Consider the following 9,047-nt stretch of genomic DNA (forward strand, 5'->3'; position numbering starts at 1 on the left):
GTGTGTGTGTGTGTGTGTGTGTGTGTGTGTGGGTGTGTGTGTGTGTGTGTGTGTTTGCGTGTGTGTGTGAGAGAGAGAGAGCAGGTCCTGAGGGGGTGGCCCAAAAGACATTAGCTGGTCCTACGGGTTAAAGGACAGAAATATTAAAATCCGTTCATCGTGTCCTGTGTCCGCTATCTGAGGCTGAACCCAACAAAGTTAAGCAACTACCCAATCAGAGTTTTCAACATAACTAAAGGATTTTGTTCTTCATCATGAAGTTAACACGAAGGTTACATTTTAGGACGTTTGTTGATCTACTGTTGCATAGCAGAGTTAAATTGTAAAGTTGAATGACATGACAAATGGTTTTCTAAAACGTTTTGCATGTAAAAATCTTTAAATTGTTGCATGCGTTTCCATCGTATCGTCCCTCTGAGTCAGTACTTTGCAATGATAGCTGTGAGTCTTCTGGATTTCTATCTCCACTGACTTTCATGTCTAGAATGTGGAAAATAATCAAGCTTAGTGAGGTTTTATGGGAAGCATATGCAAACCAGTAGTAAAGATCAACCTAATGAATATGCTTTGATCTAAATTATCCTATTGTGGCAACAACCCGAAGCATACATCGATGTCCCGCTGGAACGTGAACCTCCACCCCAGTCTGAAATATTTTCTTCCTCATTGACCTGAATTGAGCTCTGTCTATGTCCCCATCTGCTTTTTTTTCTTGGTTTCATGATGCTGATTGGCGACCTTCACAGAACAGCCCTCTGAGGTTAGCTTCATCTAGCTTCAGATCCGAACCAGGGTGGCTAATAGAAAAACTAAAGGAAAAACACGTACCTAATCTCTTTTAGATACTTTTTTATATGTGCTAAAGTTTTCAAACATCACATATCACTTTCCTTTTGCTTTATGTGCTACTTTGCGCCTGTCTGTCACAAAGACAAAAAGCCAACACTTCAAGCAATGTTCCCGCTCAGTTTTTGCTCAGTTTAACACTCTCATCTTTTCTCTTTATATAACTTCCACCGTACTTCCCAGCAGCTAAACCCGTACATGTTCACACCACCCTCCGGCGTGCGTTGTGCGCAGCTAATTCTTTTCATTACGTTTTGGAAGTTTTCGAAGAGCTTCTTGTTTAAGTAAGAGTGACTCAGTGAAAAGCAGCAAAGGAACAGATCCTTTCAGCACCGTGAGCTTTCATGTGCTCCTGCACATCTCTGTCATTAGCCGAGACGCGGACATGACAATATGCAACACAAACCTCACTCTGCTTGTCACTGGGTTGATTGGTATCAATTATGATGTGTGTCTCTCATTAAGCTTTGCCTGAACTTACAAAAAAAAACAAAAAACAGTGTACCGCCACGCTTTCTGCAGTGAAGATGCCATTTTTGTGCTGGTTTTTATTGTCAAATATTCAAAAGGAGTTGGCCATCTGCACTGCATCCAGACACAGAGACGGCCAGGGTCGCATCCGTGGAAATATAAGTGGAGCAGTTATGGCAAACAAAAAGCTATCAGTGATCCTGAATGGGGAGAAAGATATTGAGGGGGTCAAACGTCAATGGCAGAGAGAGGGAGAGTGCTTGGTATTGTCCATAATGGATTCAGTGTTTTGAGGGTGGGCTATTCAGTGGGGGAAAAGCATTTGGTGGGCGGGATGTGGTGGGCCAGTCATTCATGCAAGAGCGCCTATATATTGTACGTGAGATAAAGCAGCAGAAACACATGATTAAGCTCAACAACAGGTGATCTTCCTATCTACTGTAATAAATTGCTTTTCTTCTTATTTTCTACTGAGTGTTCCATGTAAACAAGATCCAATCCAAATTGGCCCAATCAGAGTTTTCAACATAACTGAAGGATTTTGTTCTTCATCGTGAAGTTAACACGAAGGTTACATTTAATTATTTTTTTGTAACTAATGATAAGATGGATTTTTACGGTTACTGGTTATTGGGAACAATATGGTGAGTGTGTGTATTGATCCGGCCCGGAGTCTCAGCACACCTGTCGATAACAGTAGATGGATCTAATTATGGTCACTGTTTGTGTTCTCCGTTAACTGTCAGCATGGGAGCCCTTCGTCTGTATATGTCCAACATGAGCTCACAGATCCACCCAGAGCTTTCAAAGCATTAGCGCACTGGGTTTAGAGTCCCACCTCCCACTTAACATACCACCAATAAACCATGAGACCCACGAGAGAGAGAACAAGCGTCTCGTACGTTTCCCAACGCAGCAAATTGGCGCTTCTTGCCGCCAGTAATCTATTTTTATTTAAAGGTGCCTTTATTACTCACAAAATGCAGCATGCATTTGTTTTGTCTTTTATTTTTTTGTCTGCCATTGACAAAAAGCTATTTAAGAAGGCATAAGTGGCTTACTTACAGTACATAGTGATGAGAAATAGACATATTTATACACAAGTGACACCAGTATTTTAGCCCTATAAAATTGATGTTTCTATTCTGGTCTCATACTAGAATATTTGTATGCATTAATTTAAAAAAGAAAAAAAAAACTTTGAGATACAACATTCATTTGTTTACTTATTAATCAATGTGTTTTATTTTTTATCTTGCAGTGATCCGTTTTTTTGTCTGCCACTCTCTCCTGGTCCCTTAACGATAACAAAGGTCATTAAGATAAGTGAGAGCATTTCCTGTTGTTTATTTTGTTACTTTTTGGAAGCTGAGCTATTGTAAGCAGTGTATTACACAAACAGCTTTGAATGAAGAAAGGACATCACAGTATGACAATCGCCGTGGGAGAAGATAATTTCCTTGATCGTGTTGCACCAAGCAACAGGAAGTGTGTCACAATACAAAGTCTATGAAAGCAGGACAGAAACGGATGAAAACACAAGTCAAGACATAATGACATGTTTTGCTGTTGAATGGTAGGGAATCATCTGAAACCTGCTTGCCTGTGTCTGGCAGGATAAGATTAAAAATTTAGCGCACCTTTTGAACCTGGACTTGACTAAAGTCACTAAGTTTTTCCAATGTCCAGACGATACCTTCATCAAAAACACTCAAGGATAAAATATTAATACCTGAACCTTGAAACAGTGACAGAAACATAGGCAACTCACCAGTGAAGGTGAAGACAGTCCTACCAAAGAACGTCAGTGGTGTTTACATGTACGACATTTGGTCCCGTGTAGTCAACTATAAAATACTGAGTTTTTATTGATTTGGTTATTTTCACAAATATTTAGTGGTCCACAATTGCTTTACATATTTGGTTTTATTTCTATTTTTAAAGAAGTAAAGGTTGAGAGAGAACGAAATGATGCTAAGTTAACTTTTTGTTTAACCAAAAAGATCAAATAAATTTGATCAGTTTAAAATAATTTAATTAGAATTAAGATCGATCCATTTTTGGGGGCGGGGCTTGTTGGGGATGGAGGCCCCCCCCAATATAGTCTTATTTTAAAAAGTGGCTATTAGACTAAGAAAATTCTGCAAACATACAAGTGCTCCATAATTATAATAATGATAAAAAATGGATAAAGATAATGATGTTGTTAACCTGGATTAAATATGCATGAAAAAGTATTTTAGGGATGAGGAAATAAAGCAAAAGTTCCATATATTTATAGACAGTAAAGAAAGGAGAGAAAAACAACTGTTATACATCATCAGTGGAGAAAGCTTCACAGACCCGCAGCTTGTGTCTTTGTTTGCTCAGTGTGTCCCCTCAACGAGACGCCGTTCAGGGACTCCCTCCTGTCTTTCGCAGCACGTTTGAGCAGGGAAAGTCATTTTAAGTTTGAAATCTTCTCTGGCGAGCGCAACACTTCATCAAGGGTGAAGACTCCCCCCTCCGGCTATCAAGAGATGTATCAGTTGGTCTGATAAAGCTCTGGCTCCGGGTCCCCACACACAACATCCCATCATAAATAAAAGCAGCAGAAAAGAGGCCTTTGTCACTGTTTATCTGCACCGCTTTTCTTCCTCGCCCTTGATTTCCTCTTCAGAAAATTGATGCACCCTTAAATTGAAGCAGAGGGCTTGACAGGTAATGGTTAGTGTGATAACTGCTCAGATTTCATCAGCCAGGGTTTTTTTTTACTCCGTTTTTTTTTCTTTTCTTTTCTATGTGTGCAATTGTTGGAACTTTGAGCTAGATTACTAGATTACCTGTCATCTAGTGCATCAGATAAAAATGCAGCAGCAGCGTTGTGGAGATACAGCCAACACTGCAGCAGACAGGAGGGAGGAAGGGGGGATTTTGATTGAGAATGCTAGATTGGAAAGAAACAGTGGGGATACAAATTTACATTTATCTGATTTGGAGGCAAATAAAACATGTTATTACCATCACAGTTTCATGTTTTTTGAGAATTGGGATGTTTTTTTGTTTGGTTTTTTTTATACCGTTTGCATATAGATATAATTAGCAGCTTGCTCTTCAAAGAATACCTTGATTCAAAACTGAGATTGCAACTCGCTAAAATAGCAAACACCATGAAACTATGAGGTGTGAGAACCGACACTTTACAACACTATATTATATTGTGACATAGTCGAGTTTGTATTATTTTTGTGCATTAATTCTTTGATACATTTTTGTTATTTTTTTTCTTCATGTGTTTTTACTGATTGCCAAAATGCTGCGACCTATCCGGTTCCTCTGATGAAAGTTATAGAAATCAACAGAGCTGAAATCTTTGGCAGATGTGTAGCAGCAATTTTTTTTTCCTTAGCTATTATGGCATTAGAAACACTCGGTTAGAGTTACATAAAACATGCATATTTTTTGACTGGGAGATTCGCAGACGAGAGAAACAGCTGTGCTGGCCTTACAATGCATTAAGTATTTCATCCCTTTTAGATGGTTAAATTGTGCATGAAATGTTGCTGGCGCAGGGTTCTCCCGAGCTGGACTGATTAGGCAACATCTGTTACATTGGGAGAAATCCGTGTCGTTTCTAATTAGCTGTCAGGCTGCGGATACGTTGTGCCTGATGGTGCCGAGGATCTGCCACAGGTTCCTCTCCTCGTCCTGTCACCTGCTTGTGCAACCCCTCCACCCCCTCACCCCCATGTCTACTCTACTCCATCTTCCCCACCCCACCCCTCTCCCCCCTCACATACACACTCATCAGCTGTAATTAGAGACCTGGGTCCATACAAAAGAGTGAGCAGGGAGCCAGGCTTGAACCCATCTGTGCAGCCTCATCATCAGCCGAGCTCACAAACTCCTCTAACGCTGGGGGCCGCTCCTGAGTCGGGGGCCCCCACTAATGAAAAATACACTGGCTCATGCACGGAAAGAAAATAGGTATAAAATTTTGTAAGTACTTTTCAATTTCACATCTAATAAGCTCATTTTGTTTATGTTTAAGGAAAACCGACACCATATGCATACAATGTCCTAATTATGCTAAGATATTGTTTAAATTGCTTTAAACTATTTGGGAAATCTCAGTGTGACGATGTGCTGAATTTTATAAGCTTAGTGTATAATTTGCAGCATACGAGTTAACTGGAAACACACCTGTTGATGTATTTTAAGGCAACATCTCAAATACAGTTTCCTGGTGTGAAATCATGGAGAACAAAAATCTAAGGTAATCAGCTACCATGAGATAATCAGCAAGAGACCTCCATTAGTCTGGTTCATCACTTGGTATGATTTCCTGATACCACTTTCATCTGTTAAAAAAACAAAAATGTATAAGACAATCATATCTATCAAAGAGAAATGTCCAAGCCACTTAGAAAGGAAAAAGCCATTACATCAAAAGCGACGGTGAAAACACAGATTACAGTTTGCCAATGCCCTCACAGATGAAGACTTTCATGGTTCTACATGTGCAATTAAATTTCTTTCAATTTGTAAATGTACAAATGGACAATGGAATGACAATAAACTCTGTCTATGTCTATGGCTTGCTTATCTTGACCTCAACTGTGAAGACCAAGGCTGGCAGCATCAAGTTGTGTTTTTCCTGCAGAAGGAACTGAAGACTGAAAATGTGCCAAGAACATGGAAAATCTCTCCCAGGAAATGATAGGTTCAACTCAGATGGGTCTTACAAATAGACCCAATGTGGCCAAAATAGTTACAAAGATGTTAAATGATCAAAAAGTTCATGTTTTGGAGTAGGGATCACAGAATCCAAATCTCAGCCCTCTAGAAAATGTAATGATAGATATTAAAATGTGTGCAAGCAAAGTCAACTACGAACCTTCATCAGTCGCACCACTTCCGTCTGAAGGAATGAGCCAAAATTTTTTACAATTCATTGTAACACATATGACATATTTTGAGTATCTGAAAGGATACTCATGATATTTCACCCAACTCATAAAATTATAAGGGAATTCTACAAAATTCTGAAGAAATGTTATGTAAACATCTAAAGTTTGTTACACTCATCTTTAAAAAAGAATCTAAGACAGCACAAAACGATAAAGTTCAGTGGAATTTCATGACAGATGGTGAGGGGAAAAAAAATTGTGCATCCATATTTTTTACAATGAAGGTAAATATGTCCATCTTTCATTTTTATCATTTTTATCTTTTATTATTTTAAGCTTTACACAGAAACCCCTTGTTTTATTTTCAAATGTAGGTCAGTGTCCACAAACTTCCTCCACCACTTCCTCCTACACCTGCCTTGATTTCTCTTGGTCACTCCACTGTTGTGCATCCCGAGCTGAAAGGAAATCCATCGGCAGCCGGCTAATTCATCTTGCTTTAACAAGGCTTAGATGCTGGTAAATATTAAATACGCTGCAGTGAGGAATAGACAACACTGCGACCAGATATTGACAAAACACAACATTAGAGGGATGGAATGAGCTGAAATCCATACGGACAAATTAACAAACACAGGAAAGTGTCAGACAGGCAACCACAACTGATGGTGTTTTCATTCACACAGTTCCATGTTTATTCTAAATACCGCATAACGTCCATATTTTCACTACACTAAGGCTTTAATTTTTGGAGAATAAATAATTATAAAAAATAGAATAGAATACTATAATATGATACTGCGGAGACAGTCTCAATTTATTTTCTTTCATCGCTGACTGTGAATGCTGGTCTAAGTCACAAAATCTGTCAGATATTTCATTTCAGCAGCTGATCAATAATTATTAATTCAGATTCCCCAGCACTGAGAGAAACAAATTGGTCAGTACTTGTCATTTTTTTTCTACTATACAAAAGCATCCCAAAGTCTCTGATTAAAATTCAGCAGATATGAGTCGCTGTCGTTCTTATTTAGTTTGTGTAGCCTTATTGATTCATTTTCATTAAGATGGATTTACAAACTGTTACACATTAATAGGGGATATAGTCAAACTTTAAAATTTTAAAATTGTTGTATATACCTGTCCAACAATGTTAAGCAGTGGTCTCTAAATTTAAAAGATTTTGTTTCTGCACATAAAAATCTTGTCATAGAAATTGCATATGGGCTAGTAAAATCTGGAGTGAGTTATTTATTACACTCATAACAAGTTCTTAAAATAAAAATTATATTTATTAATGTGAGAGTCAAGATCAATCTATTCATAAATTCCCTTCCATAACTTGCCGAGGGGTAAGCAATCTGCACAATCCATACCACTATTTTTCTGTCACTCCTACTAAATTAGACTACAGTGTCCCTTAAACAATTGATTTCAGATTTTGTTTCAAAACAGAGATGAATGAAAATACACAAATTCAACAAAGGCACTGCACGAAAACAGAAAAGTCACATTTTTATTACTTTTATATCTTAAGTCACTGGACAGATGAATTAAGAGCCGCAGTGAAGGATCCAAAGAGTCAGATGTGACTTCAGAGCCACAGGTTGCAGAAGAAACCTTGTTAAAAAAAAAAAACAGCACTTAAAATTTCACATTTGAATAATTTCAGCATTGTCAAATTCTACAAATTGCTCTACAGTTACTGGTAGTTTGCTTATGAATACCAATAAATAAATGTGCGTACAAAATTTCGATAACTTTACGTGTGTCTGGTGATTTCTCTGAAATACATAAAAAAATGTACTCAGAAGCAATGTATTCTTTACAAAACTCTTAGATATATAGATGTTCCCCACTATGCAAAGAAAGTTGTGAGGGAAAAAAAAGCCTGAGCAAGGCAATTCTAGCAGCAAGCAAATCAAGGCAGAGTGGGAAAAAAATAAAAAATAAACCCATCCGTGACCGAGAATGACAGGCCTGAGAGAATGTCACAGCAATTGTGGGGCCATCACTAGCAAGAGATGATGGGTGATTGCTTCGCGTTCCATGGCAAGTCCATCCTGGAGGACCCCTTGCTCATCTGTGGCACCAACCTTTGGCGCTGACATTTAAAGTGTTGATTTTGGAGCACTTATGCTAATTGTTGTAATTTTCCTGATGAAGCGCCGTTCTGATACCTTGATGTGGCCAAGATAGTTTTACATTTTCTATGTGGTCCTCTTTGCCATTTGCACCGTTCAGTGTCAGCGCAGAGTGCTCCTGAAAGCGGACAAAATTGCAAGCAAATTGCATCAGATTGCCAACATTGTGAAAAGGTAAATTGCTTGCAAATCTATTTAAACCACTGGCCTATTTTCATCAGCTATGGTACTTGGTATTCATGATTGCTTAATTGGCGACCTTTTCTATTGTGTAGTGCTTTATGGTGCGATGGAAAACGATCTTTACCAAACCAATTACCCTTTTTTTTTTTACACCGCACTACTACATTAGACCAGTGATTGCAGCAGCTAGTTCTTTGTAAATGAACTTTCTGGTTTCGCAGAATAAAGTGTCATTTGTTTGATATGATGTTGATGTTGAATGTGTTCTCCCTTTTTTTTCTTGTGTGTGGAAAGTGCTGCTGAAAGACAGACTGTTTTAGTAATGCCCTGGACACGTGTGACAGTAATAAGCGCATAATAACCTCGTCCATGTGAGAGACTTGTTAGATATAGAAATATTTTGTCACACTATCAATCATGAGCATTTAACTACTGTTTAAGCTTTGTGAAGCATTGAATGTGGTTGTTTTTACATTTATGCCAGCTGCAAGCATGACAACAACTGCCTGTGGAC

This window comes from Poecilia reticulata, linkage group LG16, assembly GCF_000633615.1.
Source record: "Poecilia reticulata strain Guanapo linkage group LG16, Guppy_female_1.0+MT, whole genome shotgun sequence".
In the NCBI taxonomy this organism is placed as follows: Eukaryota; Metazoa; Chordata; class Actinopteri; order Cyprinodontiformes; family Poeciliidae; genus Poecilia; species Poecilia reticulata.